Consider the following 13,010-nt stretch of genomic DNA (forward strand, 5'->3'; position numbering starts at 1 on the left):
GAGACCGGGGGGGGGGCGGTGGAGGCGCAGGCCCAGGCACGCGGTTGGAGGGCTCCCGGTGCTGCAGTCGGTGAATAGAAACTTTTTTTATTTGTTGATAAATTTTGAAAAAAAAATCTGTTCCAAACTGAAACTGTTTGAACTGACTAGAACTGGAGCAAAGTAGATTGAGTAGATTGGGTCTTTACTCGTTGGAGTTCAGAAGGATGAGGAGTGATCTTATAGAAACATTTAAAATAATGAAAGGGATAGACAAGATAGAGGCAGAGAGGTTGTTTCCACTGGTCGGGGAGACTCGAACTAGGGGGCACAGCCTCAAAATACGGGGGAGCCAATTTAAAACCGAGTTGAGAAGGAATTTCTTTTCCCAGAGGGTTGTGAATCTGTGGAATTCTCTGCCCAAGGAAGCAGTTGAGGCTAGCTCATTGAATGTATTCAAATCACAGATAGATAGATTTTTAACCAATAAGGGAATTAAGGGTTATGGGGAACGGGCGGGTAAGTGGAGCTGAGTCCACGACCAGATCAGCCATGATCTTATTGAATGGCGGAGCAGGCTCGAGGGGCTAGATGGCCTACTCCTGTTCCTAATTCTTATGTTCTTATGTAAATGCCGAGAATTGAAATTTCTAAGATACTCCATTCTAAACCAGTTGCTCCAAAAAAACAGGAGCAACTCAGGCCAAAACTTGACCCCCTTAGACCTGAACCTGCTCAGTCATCTATGGGTAGGTGGATCCACTGATCACACTCTTTCGTTCTTCACACTGGCACTGGGATTCTGTCAGAGCTCTGAGCGAAATGGAAAGTTATACAAGACTTCATGTGCTAATTGAGATATGTGAACCAGAATGTTATAATTAGGACTATGTAAATTCAGTGGATTATCAATCTGTTTTAGAAATGGAGTGTTTCTCTGATGGCTGTATGGTGCCTGTGTTTGGACCGCCTCAGTCCAGTTACAAGTGGGCATAGATGCATAGCACAAAACTATCACTAATTCTTCCTACCTTTTGGTCTCTCTGTGGGGTCACAGGGTGGCTGTAGTGGCAGTAGAGATACAATTGGCCTCAACACCCTTGGCTAGAAGGAGGAGGTGGTGAAGAATTAGTGAAAGTTCAGAGTTGGTACACACAGTGACCCTGGAAAGAAAAAAAGATATTTATTGTTCAAAAAAGGGGGTTGATGAGGATTATGCATTTGACGTGTACATGGATTTCCAAAAGGTGTTCGATAAAAGGGACAGTGGCAGCATAGATACGGAATTGGCTAAGTGACAGGAAACCGAGAGTAGTAGCGAATGGTGGTTTTTTGAACTACTTAAGAAATAGGAGCAGGAGTAGGCCATTTGGCCCCTCGAGTCTGCCCCGCCATTTAATAAGATCATGGCTGATCTGATCATGGACTCAGCTCCACTTCCCCGCCCGCTCCCCATAACCCTTTATTCCCTTCTCACTCAAAAATCTGTCTATCTCCGCCTTAAATATATTCAATGACCCAGCCTCCACAGCTCTCTGGGGCAGAGAATTCCACAGATTTACAACCCTCTGAGAGAAGAAATCCCTCCTCATCTCAGTTTTTAAATGGGCAGCCCCTTATTCTGAGACTATGCCCCCTAGTTTTAGTTTCCCCTATGAGTGGAAATATCCTCTCTGCATCCACCTTGTCGAGCCCCCTCATTATCTTGTATGTTTCGATAAGATCACCTCTCATTCTTCTGAACTCCAATGTGTATAGGCCCAACCTACTCAACCTACCTTCATAAGTCAATCCCCTCATCTCCGGAATCAATTTAGTGAACCTTCTCTGAACAGCTTTTAATACAAGTATATCCTTCCTTAAATACGGAGACCAAAACTGCACGCAGTACTCCAGGTGTGGCCTCACCAATACCCTGTACAGTTGTAGCAGGACATCTCTGCTTTTATACTCTATCCCCCTTGTAATAAAGGCCAACATTCTAGTTGCCTTCCTGATTACTTGCTGTACCTGCATACTAACTTTTTGTGTTTCATGCACAAGGACCCCCAGGTCCCTCTGTACTTCAACAGCACTTGGCAATTTTTCTCCATTTAAATTATAACTTGCTTTTCTATTTTTTTCTGCCAAAGTGGATAACCTCACATTTTCCCACATTGTGCTCCACCTGCCAAATTTTTGCCCATTCACTTAGCCTGTCTATATCCCTTTGCAGATTTTTTGTGCCCTCCTCACAATTTGCTTTCCCACCCATCTTTGTATTATCAGCAAACTTGGCTACATTACACTCGGTCCCTTCATCCAAGTCATTAATATAGATTGTAAATAGTTGAGGCCCCAGCACCGATCCCTGCGGCACCCCACTAGATACGGTTTGCCAACCGGAAAATTACCTGTTTATCCCAACTTTCAGTTAGTTAGCCAATCCTCTATCCATGCTAATATATTACCTCCAATCCCGTGAACTTTTATCTTGTGCAGTAACCTTTTATGTGGCACCTTATCGAATGCCTTCTGGAAATCTAAATACTCCATATCTACTGGTTCCCCTTTATCCACCCTGCTCATAACATCCTCAAAGAACTCCAGCAAATTTTTCAAACATGATTTCCCTTTCATAAAACCATGCTGACTCTGCTTGATTGAATTATGCTTTTCCAAATGTCCCACTACTGCTTCCTTAATAATGGACTCTATCATTTTCCTAACAACAGATGTTAGGCTAACTGGTTTATAGTTTCCTGCTTTCTGTCTGCCTCCTTTTTTAAATAGGGCCATTACATTTGCGGTTTTCCAGTCTGCTGGGACCGCCCCAGAGTCCAGGGAATGTTGATATATTACAATCATTGCATCCATTATCTCTGCTGCCACTTCTCTTAAGACCCTAGGATGCAGGGTCCAGGGTACTTGTCCGCCTTTAGTTCCATTATTTTACCGAGTACTACTTCTTTAGTGATAGTGATTGTATAAGTTCCTCCCTTGCTATAGCCCCTTGATTATCCACTATTGGGATATTTTTAATGTTTTCTACTGTGAAGACCGATACACAATATTTGTTCTTCATTATTAATTCTCCAGTCCCATCCTCCAGGGGACCAACATTTACTTTAGCCACTCTTTTCCTTTTTTATGTACCTGTAGAAACTCTTACTATCTGTTTTTATATTTCGTGCTAATTTACTTTCATAATCTATCTTCCCTCTCTTTATTTTTTTTTTTAAGTCGTTCTTTGCTGGCTTTTAAAAGTTTCCCAATCCTCTGACCTCCCACTAGTCTTGGCCGCATTGTATGCCCTTGTTCTCAATTTGATACCATCCTTTATTTCCATAGTTAGCCACGGATGGTTATCCCTTCTCTTGCAATCTTTCCTTCTCATTGGAATATATTTTTGTTGCGAGTTATGAAATATCTCCTTAAATGTCTGCCACTCCTCATCAACCGTCCCACACTTTAATATATTTTCCCAGTCCACTTTAGCTAACTGCCATCATACCTTTGTAGTCTCCTTTATTTAAAATTAGGGCACTGGTTTGAGATCCAACTTTCTCACTCTCCAACTGAATTTGAAATTTAACCATATTATGGTCACTCATTCCTAGAGGATCCTTTACGAGGAGATCATTTATTAATCCTGTCTCATTACACAGTACCAGAACTAAGATAGCCTGCTCCCTGATTGGTTCTGCAACGTACTGTTCAAGAAAACTATCCCAGATACACTCTATGAACTCTTCCTCAAGGCTACCCTGGTCAATTTGCTTGTCCAATCAATATGAAGGTTAAAATCGTCCATGATTATTGCCGTTCCTTTTTTACAAGCCTCCATTATTTCTTGATTTATACTCCATCCAACAGTGTAGCTACTGTTAGGGGGGCCTATAGAAATCGCCCACCAGCGACTTTTCCCCTTATTATTCCTTATCTCCACCCAAACTGATTCAACATCTTGATCTTCTGAGCCAATATCATTTCTCACTAACGCACTGATCTCATTCTTTATTAACAGAGCTGCCCCACTTCCTTTTCCTTTCTGTCTGTCCTTCTGAATTGTCAAATACCCCTGAATATTTAGTTCCCGGTCCTGGTCACCTTGCAACCACGTCTCTGTAATGGCCATCAGATCATACCCATTTGTATCTATTTATGCTGTCAACTCATCTATTTTGCTACGAATGCGGCATGCATTCAGGTAAAGAGCTTTTAAATTTATTTTTTTACCATTTTTTCCTGCTTTGACCCCACTTTCTGATTCACCTTTATGTTTATAGATTCTGTCCCTTCCTGTCACGCTCTGGTTTTCGTTTCCCCCAGTGCTACCCTGCTCTATTGCCTTCTCCTTATTCTTTGACTTTTTAAATTTTCGCTCAGCTGAACCCTCCCCCTACTAATTAGTTTAAAGCCCCCTCTACAGCCCTAGTTATTTGATTGGCCAGGACCCTAGTCCCAGCACGGTCTAAGTGGAGCCCGTCCCAATGGAACAGCTCCCTCTTACCCCAGTACTGGTGCCAGTGCCCCACGAACCAAAACCCATTTCTCCCACACCAGTCTTTGAGTCACGTGTTTAACTCTCTGATCTTATTTATCCTATGCAAATTTGCTCGGACTGGAGGAAGGTATACAGTGGTGTTCCCCAAGGGTTGGTACTGCTTTTCTTGATATATATTAATGACTTGAACGTGGGTGTGCAGGGCACAATTTCAAAACTTGCAGATGACACAAAACTCTGAAGTATAGTGACCAGTGAGGAGGAGAGGGATAGACTTCACAAAGACATGGACAGGCTGGTGGAATGGGTGGACACGTGGCAGATGAAATTTAATGCAGGAAAGTGTGAAGTGATACATTTTGGTAGAAATAATGAGGAGAGGCAATATAAACTAAATTATACAATCCTGAAGGGGGTGCACTCAGAGACCTGGGGAAATGTGTGCATAAATCGTTGAAGGTTGAGAAAGTAGTTAAAAGGCTTATGCGATCCTGGGCTTCATAAATAGAGGCATAGAGTAGAAAAGTGTGGAAATTATGATGAACCTGTGAAAAGCACTGGTTCGGCCCCAACTGGAGTATTGTGTCCAATTCTGGGCACTGCACTTTAGGAAGGATGTGAAGGCCTTAGAGAAGGTGCAGAAAAGATTTAGGAGAATAATTCCAGGAATGAGGGACTTTAGTTACGTGGATAGACTGGAGAAGCTGGGGTTGTTCTCCTTGGAGCAGAGAAGATTGAGAGGAGATTTGATCGAAGTGTTCAAAATCCCGAGTGGTCTGGGCAGAATAGTTAGAGGGAAACTGTTGCCATTGGCAGAAGGGTGGAGAACCAGAGGACACAGATTTAAGGTGATTGGCAAAAGAACCAAAGACGACGTAAGAAAAAATGTTTTTACGCAGCGAGTGGATAAGATCTGGAATACACTCTCTGAAAGGGTGGTGGAGACAGACTCAGTATTATCTTTCAAAAGGGAGTTGGATAAGTATCTGAAAGAAAAGAATTGTCAGGATATGGGAAAGGGGACTAGCTGAGAGCCGGCGTGGGCCGAATGGCCACCACCTATGCTGTAACCATTCTATAACGCCTTTCACCACCTCCAGGCGTCCCAACATGCTTTACAGCCAACGAAGTACTTTTTTGTTTTTAAATGTAGTCATTTTTGTAATGTAGGAAACATGACAGCCAATTTGCGCACAGCAAGCTCCCACAAACAGCAATGTTATACTGACCACATAATGTGTTTTTTAGTGATGTTGATTGAGGGACAAATATTGGCCAGGAACACCGCGGGGAACACCCCTGCTCTTTGAAATTGTGCCGTGGGATTTTTTGCGCCAACCTGAGAGATCAGATAACGTCTCAATTGAAAGACAGCACCTCTTACAGTACTGCACTGGAGTGAGACTTGAACTAATTCTAAAGTCTAAAGTGTGTGAGGCTGTCAGGTGGAGTACGATCAGACTTACCTGTACCTGTACCCCCTCCCTGTGTTAGATCCTACCAGTCAGTACTCGCCGTTGGGCTCATGCATGAAGAATGTTTATTTGTCTTGGATTCCAAAGGTTTGCTGACACCTGTGAAACTGTCTTGGCCAGGAAAGAGGGGAGAAATGTGGAATGGGATTGCAAATGAATGTGTCCTTGTTTATTGACTGGTCAATTAGGTATGCATTAACTAATATGAAGATACAATCCTCATATTCGTATAGGATCAACAACGTTCTAAATACCACCGTATCCACTTTAACCAGCTAAAGATTGTGTGCTGTAGGTGCTGACTTTTGCTGGATTATGGTTCTATACAGCTTCCCCCTCTAGTTCCTCTCACAAGTGATCAAACGTGTGAGTGTGAACAGTGAGGGTCGGCAGGCTGTTAGACTGGGAATTGTAGCTGTGTCTGACTTGATATCCACATATACACTCTTTCCAGCAGGAGTCAGCGATTAACGATCAGGAGCTTAGTTAAACGTTGATTTTTCTCACTCGGCAAGCTTCGGTAGTTCTATGCACCTACACTTGACCATTTTAAAATGTTCAAGAAAATATTCCATTAGGAAGAACCAGTCAGTTGCACCTATTCAGTTTTTTTTCTTAATAGCCTAAGCAAGTGAGCATCACTATATTCATCTTCAGAGAGACACTGTTCCTTCCATGGTCAGACAACTTGACTCGACACAATATAGACTCGTACACATACCAGCCTTTTGAAGTCTTGCTAATTTTAGTTGTAATCTAAAGCTGATTAAATCCTTCAACAGGGCACTTGGCAGTCCTGAGCTAGCAGCATCATCATCATAGGCAGTCCCTTGGAATTGAGGAAGACTAGCTTCCATTCTAAAAATGAGTTCTTAGGTGGCTGAACAGTCCAATACAAGAACCACAGTCCCTGTCACAGGTGGGACAGATAGTCGTTGATGGAAAGGGTGGGTGGAACTGGTTTGCCGCACGCTCTTTCCGCTGCCTGTGCTTGATTTCGGCATACTCTTGGCTGAGACATAAGAACATAAGAATTAGGAACAGGAGTAGGCCATCTAGCCCCTCGAGCCTGCTCCGCCATTCAACAAGATCATGGCTGATCTGGCCGTGGACTCAGCTCCACTTACCCGCCTGCTCCCCATAACCCTTAATTTCCTTATTGGTTAACAATCTATCTGATTTGAATACATTCAATGAGCTAGCCTCAACTGCTTCCTTGGGCAGAAAATTCCACAGATTCACAACCTTCTGGGAAAAGAAATTCCTTCTCAACTCGGTTTTAAATTGGCTCCCCCGTATTTTTGAGGCTGTGCCCCCTAGTTCTAGTCTCCCCGACCAGTGGAAACAACCTCTCTGCCTCTATCTTGTCTATCCCTTTCATTATTTTAAATGTTTCTATAAGATCACCCCTCATCCTTCTGAACTCCAACGTGTAAAGACCCAGTCTACTCAATCTATCATCATAAGGTAACCCCCTCATCTCCGGAATCAGCCTAGTGAATCGTGTCTGTACCCCCTCCAAGGCTAGTATATCCTTCCTTAAGTAAGGTGACTAAAACTGCACGCAGTACACCAGGTGCGGCCTCACCAATACCCTGTACAGTTGCAGCAGGACCTCCCTGCTTTTGTTCTCCATCCCTCTCGCAATGAAGGCCAACATTCCATTCGCCTTCCTGATTACCTGCAAACTAACTTTTTGGGATTCATGCACAAGGACCCCCAGGTCCCCCTGCACTGCAGCATGTTGTAATTTCTCCCCATTCAAATAATATTCCCTTTTACTGTTTTTTTTCGAAGGTGGATGACCTCACATTTTCTGACATTGTATTCCATCTGCCAAACCTTAGCCCATTCGCTTAACCTATCTTTGCAGCCTCTCTGTGTCCTCTACACAACCTGTTTTCCCACTAATCTTTGTGTCATCTGCAAATTTTGTTACACTACACTCTGTCCCCTCTTCCAGGTCATCTATGTATATTGTAAACAGTTGTGGTCCCAACACTGATCCCTGTGGCACACCACTAACCACCGATTTCCAACCCGAAAAGGACCCATTTATCCCGACTCTCTGCTTTCTGTTAGCCAGCCAATTCTCTATCCATGCTAATACATTTCCTCTGACTCCGCATACCTTGATCTTCTGCAGTAACCTTTTGTGTGGCATCTTATCGGCCAGAATAACCTCCCTGACCCACTCAAAGCAAGTTTATTGAATAGGTTAGGTGGAGATATTAATTTTTGGCTTCAGCAAGGCAGAACTTGCAAGTTAGTCTCCTGCCATCTTTAACTCTTCACTGTTTCCCATTTTTTCTAATCCACCTTGCTCCTTTTTGGTCAGTCTCTACTTCCAGATCATCTGGAGTGTTGCAAACTGTCCTAACAAAGTTGATTTACTGCTTCACTTCTGCTAGTTCCTGTTGGCCCTCATTAGTCTGGAAGATAAACCTGTTTTATTCTTCTTCCATGGCTGTTGGAGGCAATTGTCTTCTGGGTGCTACGTGTGAGTCAGGTGTTGCTGACACAATCTGAAGGTCTTTCTACAAAAAGGCTAATCCTAATTCATTATCTCACCACACAGGCTAATATCAAAGCTTCAAACCCTCACCCCATCATGCCTGTGCCAGTTCTGAAAGAGCTAAATACTTAATTCCAGTCACCTTTCTTTTCAAATATGAATCCACTTATACCAATCAGAAAAGAATGAACAGGTTGGATCTCTTTTGTGGTGACCTAATAGAGGTCTTTAAAATTATGAAAGGTTTTAATAGAGTGAATACAGAGAGAATGTTTTCACCTTTGGGCAAGAGCATAACTAGAGGCCATCAATATAAGATAGTCACCAAGAAATCCAGTATGGAATTCAGAAGAAACTTCTTTATCCAAAGAGTGGTGAGAATGTGAAACTCGCTACCACAGGGAGTGGTTGAAGTGAATAGTATTGATGCATTTAAGAGGAGGCTAGACAAGCATATGAGGGAGATGGGAATAGAGGGTTATGCTGATAGTTAGATGAGGAAAGACGGGAGGAGGCTCGAGTGGAGCATAATCGCCAGCATGGGCTGAGTGGCCTGTTTCTGCGCTGTATATCCGATGTAATCACAATGCTTCTGCTAGTGCATTCCATCTCTGAACCCCACCAAGTAAAAATTAACCTCTTCTGGTGAGAGATCTTTCATCACACGGATGGCAGCAGTTCAGGAAGGTGGCTCACCACCTTCTCAAGGGGCAATTAGGGATGGGCAATAAATGCTGGTCTTGCCAGTGACGCCCACATCCCGGAACAAATTTTTAAAAAATAGTTTTGCCCTTTAGTTACTGACTGACTAACCAATGAAAATCGTTCTGTTTCTCCGTCAGAACTTGAATTTTGGAAGCCTCTACCAGATCGCTGCTTAATCTGTTTTAATGAAAAGAACTCTTCTTTCTGGACACCTTATTCTCATTGCAGCCCAACCAATGATTTGTGTAGGTCTAGCATTACCTGTTTTTGTACTCTTGTACCTCTAATTATAAAACCTAGAATCCCAAAGATATTTTTTATATATCGCTTTATCAGACTTGACCCACTTTTTAAGATTTGTATATATGAAGCCCTTGCTCCTCTGACTAGTTCCTTTTGTGGCATTTAACATTACAATACCCAATCGAGTCAAATGCCTGCCGGCCGTTGAAATTGCAGCATTGTCCTTTATAATTGATGTATTGCTTTCTTAGCTGTAGCAAGACTGGCAACTTAACCATCGCACCTCTCCAGCAGCCTCCGACTTTGCAAATAGAACAATTGGGAACGCTTCACTTGTTTGGTTTTGCAGACCGACGTTGTGGCAGCTTGCACATTGTCTTTGTAACCCTGAACCACCACAGTGAAACTCCACTCTACTGGAAAAGGATCCCTATCCCACATCCCTCCAAGTTTGAGCATTATATCCACAACTGGTTGTTCCCTGAATGGGAGATTTCAGGACTGATTCAGTTAGTCCCACATTCCTTTCCCTATTTCAGATGTTTGATGGGCTTCATGAGGAATCACGGGCCAGGTGCAGGATATTTGGTCCTATTTTGCTGATTGAAATGTTTCTAAATGGTCTCCCACTCCCTTGATGTCTCTTGTCAGTATGGTGTCGTCATGTCCTTTGAGCATAGACCCTCTCACTTTAATCACTTGAGTGTTGGTTCACACTGGAGTACAGGCTGTGGAGCAACAAGGCACACAGGCCCAAGCTTAGCCCCATTCACACCAAGCTGCAAACTTATACCAAAGAGCTGATCCCTGTAATTGGCAGTGCAGAAGTAAAAGTCTCCTATGATGGAGCAGTGCACAAACTCCCACTATGGATCGTGCCAGGGGATGGCCCCACACTGTTCAACAGAAGCTGGCTGGGAAAAATTCGCTGGAACTGGGAAGACATCCGAGCGCTTTCGTCCGTCGACGACGCATCATGCCCAGGTTCTGAGCAGATTCCCATCGTTCGAACCAGGCATTGGAAGTTTCTCGGGGGCGAAGGTGCAGATCCACTTGGTTCCCGGTACACGACCCATCCACCACAAGGCACGGGCAGTACTGTATAGGCTGCAGCGAGATGGCATCATCACATCGGTGGAATTCAACAAATGGACCAGTCCGATTGTCCCGGTACTCAAAGGTGACGGCATGATCAGAATTTGTGGGGACTATAAAGTAACGATTAACCGTTTTTCGCTACAGGACAAGTACCCGCTACCCAAGACAGACGACCTATTTGCGACCCTGGCTGGAGGATAGACGTTCACCAAGTTGGACCTGACCTCGGCCTACATGAGACAGGAGCTGGAGGAATCTTCGAAAGGCCTCACCTGCATCAACACGCACAAAGGTCTGTTCATCTATATCAAATGCCCGTTTGGGATTCGTTCGGCCGCGGCAATTTTCTAACGGAACATGGAAAGTCTGCTAAAGTCGATTCCATGCACCATGGCTTTCCAGGATGACATACTGGTCACCATCGAACACTTGAAGAATCTGGAAGAGGTTCTAAGTCGGCTAGATCGTGTGGGACTCGGGTTGAAATGCTCAAACTGTGTTTTCCTGGCGCCAGAGGTCGAGTTCTTAGGAAGAAGAATCGCAGCAGACAGCATCAGACCCACCAATGCCAAGACAGGCCATCAAGAATGCGCCGAGACCACAGAAGGTGACGGAGCTGTGGTCGTTCCTGGGACTCCTCAACTATTTTGGTAATTTCCTACCTGGGTTAAGCACCTTGCTAGAACCCCTACATGTGCTACTGCACAAGAGAGATGACTGGGTATGGGGGAATTCACAAGAGGCTGCATTTGAGAAAGCCAGAAATCTGTTACATCCAAACAAACTGCTTGTTCTGTATAACCCATGTAAACGATTAGTGCGAGCTTGCGATGCGTCGTCGTACGGGATCGGGTGTGTGTTACAACAGGCTAATGAATCGGGAATATTGCAACCGGTCGCCTATGTGTCCAGGAGTCTGTCCAAGGCCGAAAGGGCCTACAGCATGATTGAAAAAGCTCTGGCGTGCATTTACGGGGTGAAAAAAATGTACCAGTATCTGTTTGGTCTCAAGTTTTAGCTAGAAACTGACAAGCAGCTCATATCGCTATTCCCAGAGAGCAAAGGGATTAACACAAATGTCTCTGCCCGAATCCAAAGATGGGCGCTCATGCTGTCGGCAAAAAACTATGTAATTCGTCACAGATCAGACACAGAGAACTGCGCTGATGCGCTCAGTTGGCTACCATTGCCCACCACCGGGGTGGAAATGGCACAGCCTGCAGACTTGCTCTTGGTGATGGATGCATTCAAAAATGAAGAGTCACCCGTTACTGCCTGCCAGATCAGGACCTGGACCAACCAGGATCCTTTACTGTCCCTGGAAAAAAACTGACCTTCATGGGAGCTGGTCCAGCGTCCCAGCAGAGATGCAAGAAGAGATTAAGCCGTTTCAGAGGTGCAAAGACGAAATGTCCTTACAGGTGGATTGTCTTTTGTGGGGTAATTGCGTGGTCTTGCCCAAGAAAGACAGAGAAACATTTATGCACAACATACACCGTACCTACCCAGGCATAGTAATGATGAAAGCCATAGCCAGATCCCATGTGTGGTGGCCCGGCATCGACTCAGATTTAGAGTAATGCGTGCGCCAGTGCAACACTTGCTCTCAACTGAGCAATGCACCCAGAGAGGCACTGCTAAGTTTGTGGTTGTGGCCCTCCAAACCATAGATAGGATCCATGTGTACTTTGCGGGCCCATTTCTACGCAAAATGTTCTTGGTTGTTGTAGATGCTTATTCAAAATGGATTGAATATGTAATAATGTCTGTAAGCACGTCCACCACCACTATCGAAAGCCTACGAGCCATGTTTGCCACACACGGCCTGTCTGATGTTCTTGTCAGCAACAATGGGCCGTGTTTCACCAGTGGTGAATTCAAGGAATTCATGACCCGCAATGGGATCAAGCACATCATATCTGCCCCGTTCAAGCCCGCATCCAATGGCCAGGCAGAACGTGCGGTTCAAACCATCAAGAAAAGGTTGAAACGTGTGTCGGAAGGTTCCCTGCAGACCTGCCTGTCCAGAGTCCTGCTCAGCTACTGCACCAGACCCCACTCACTTACCGGGGTTCCCTCAGCCAAGCTGCTCATGAAAAGGGCATGCAAAACAAGGCTCTCTCTTGTCCACCCTGACCTCCATGATCACGTCAAGGATAGGCGGCATCAACAAAGCACATACCATGATCGTGCAAACTTGTCACGCGATATTGAGCTCAATGACCCTGTATTTGTACTCAATTATGGACATGGTCCCAAATGGCTTGCTGGCATGGTCATAGCCAAAGAAGGGAGTAAAGTGTTCCAGGTCAAATTGGCCAATGGACTAACGTGCAGAAAGCATTTGGACCAAACCAAATTGCAGTTCACTAACAGCTACGAGCAACCCGAAGAGGACACCACCAACTTCGACCCTCCAACACACACACACACACACACACACACACACACACGTGGCAAACATAGAAACATGGAAAATAGGTGCAGGAGTAGTCCATTCGGCCTTTCG

Source organism: Pristiophorus japonicus, chromosome 16 (assembly GCF_044704955.1).
Source record: "Pristiophorus japonicus isolate sPriJap1 chromosome 16, sPriJap1.hap1, whole genome shotgun sequence".
Taxonomy (NCBI): Eukaryota; Metazoa; Chordata; class Chondrichthyes; family Pristiophoridae; genus Pristiophorus; species Pristiophorus japonicus.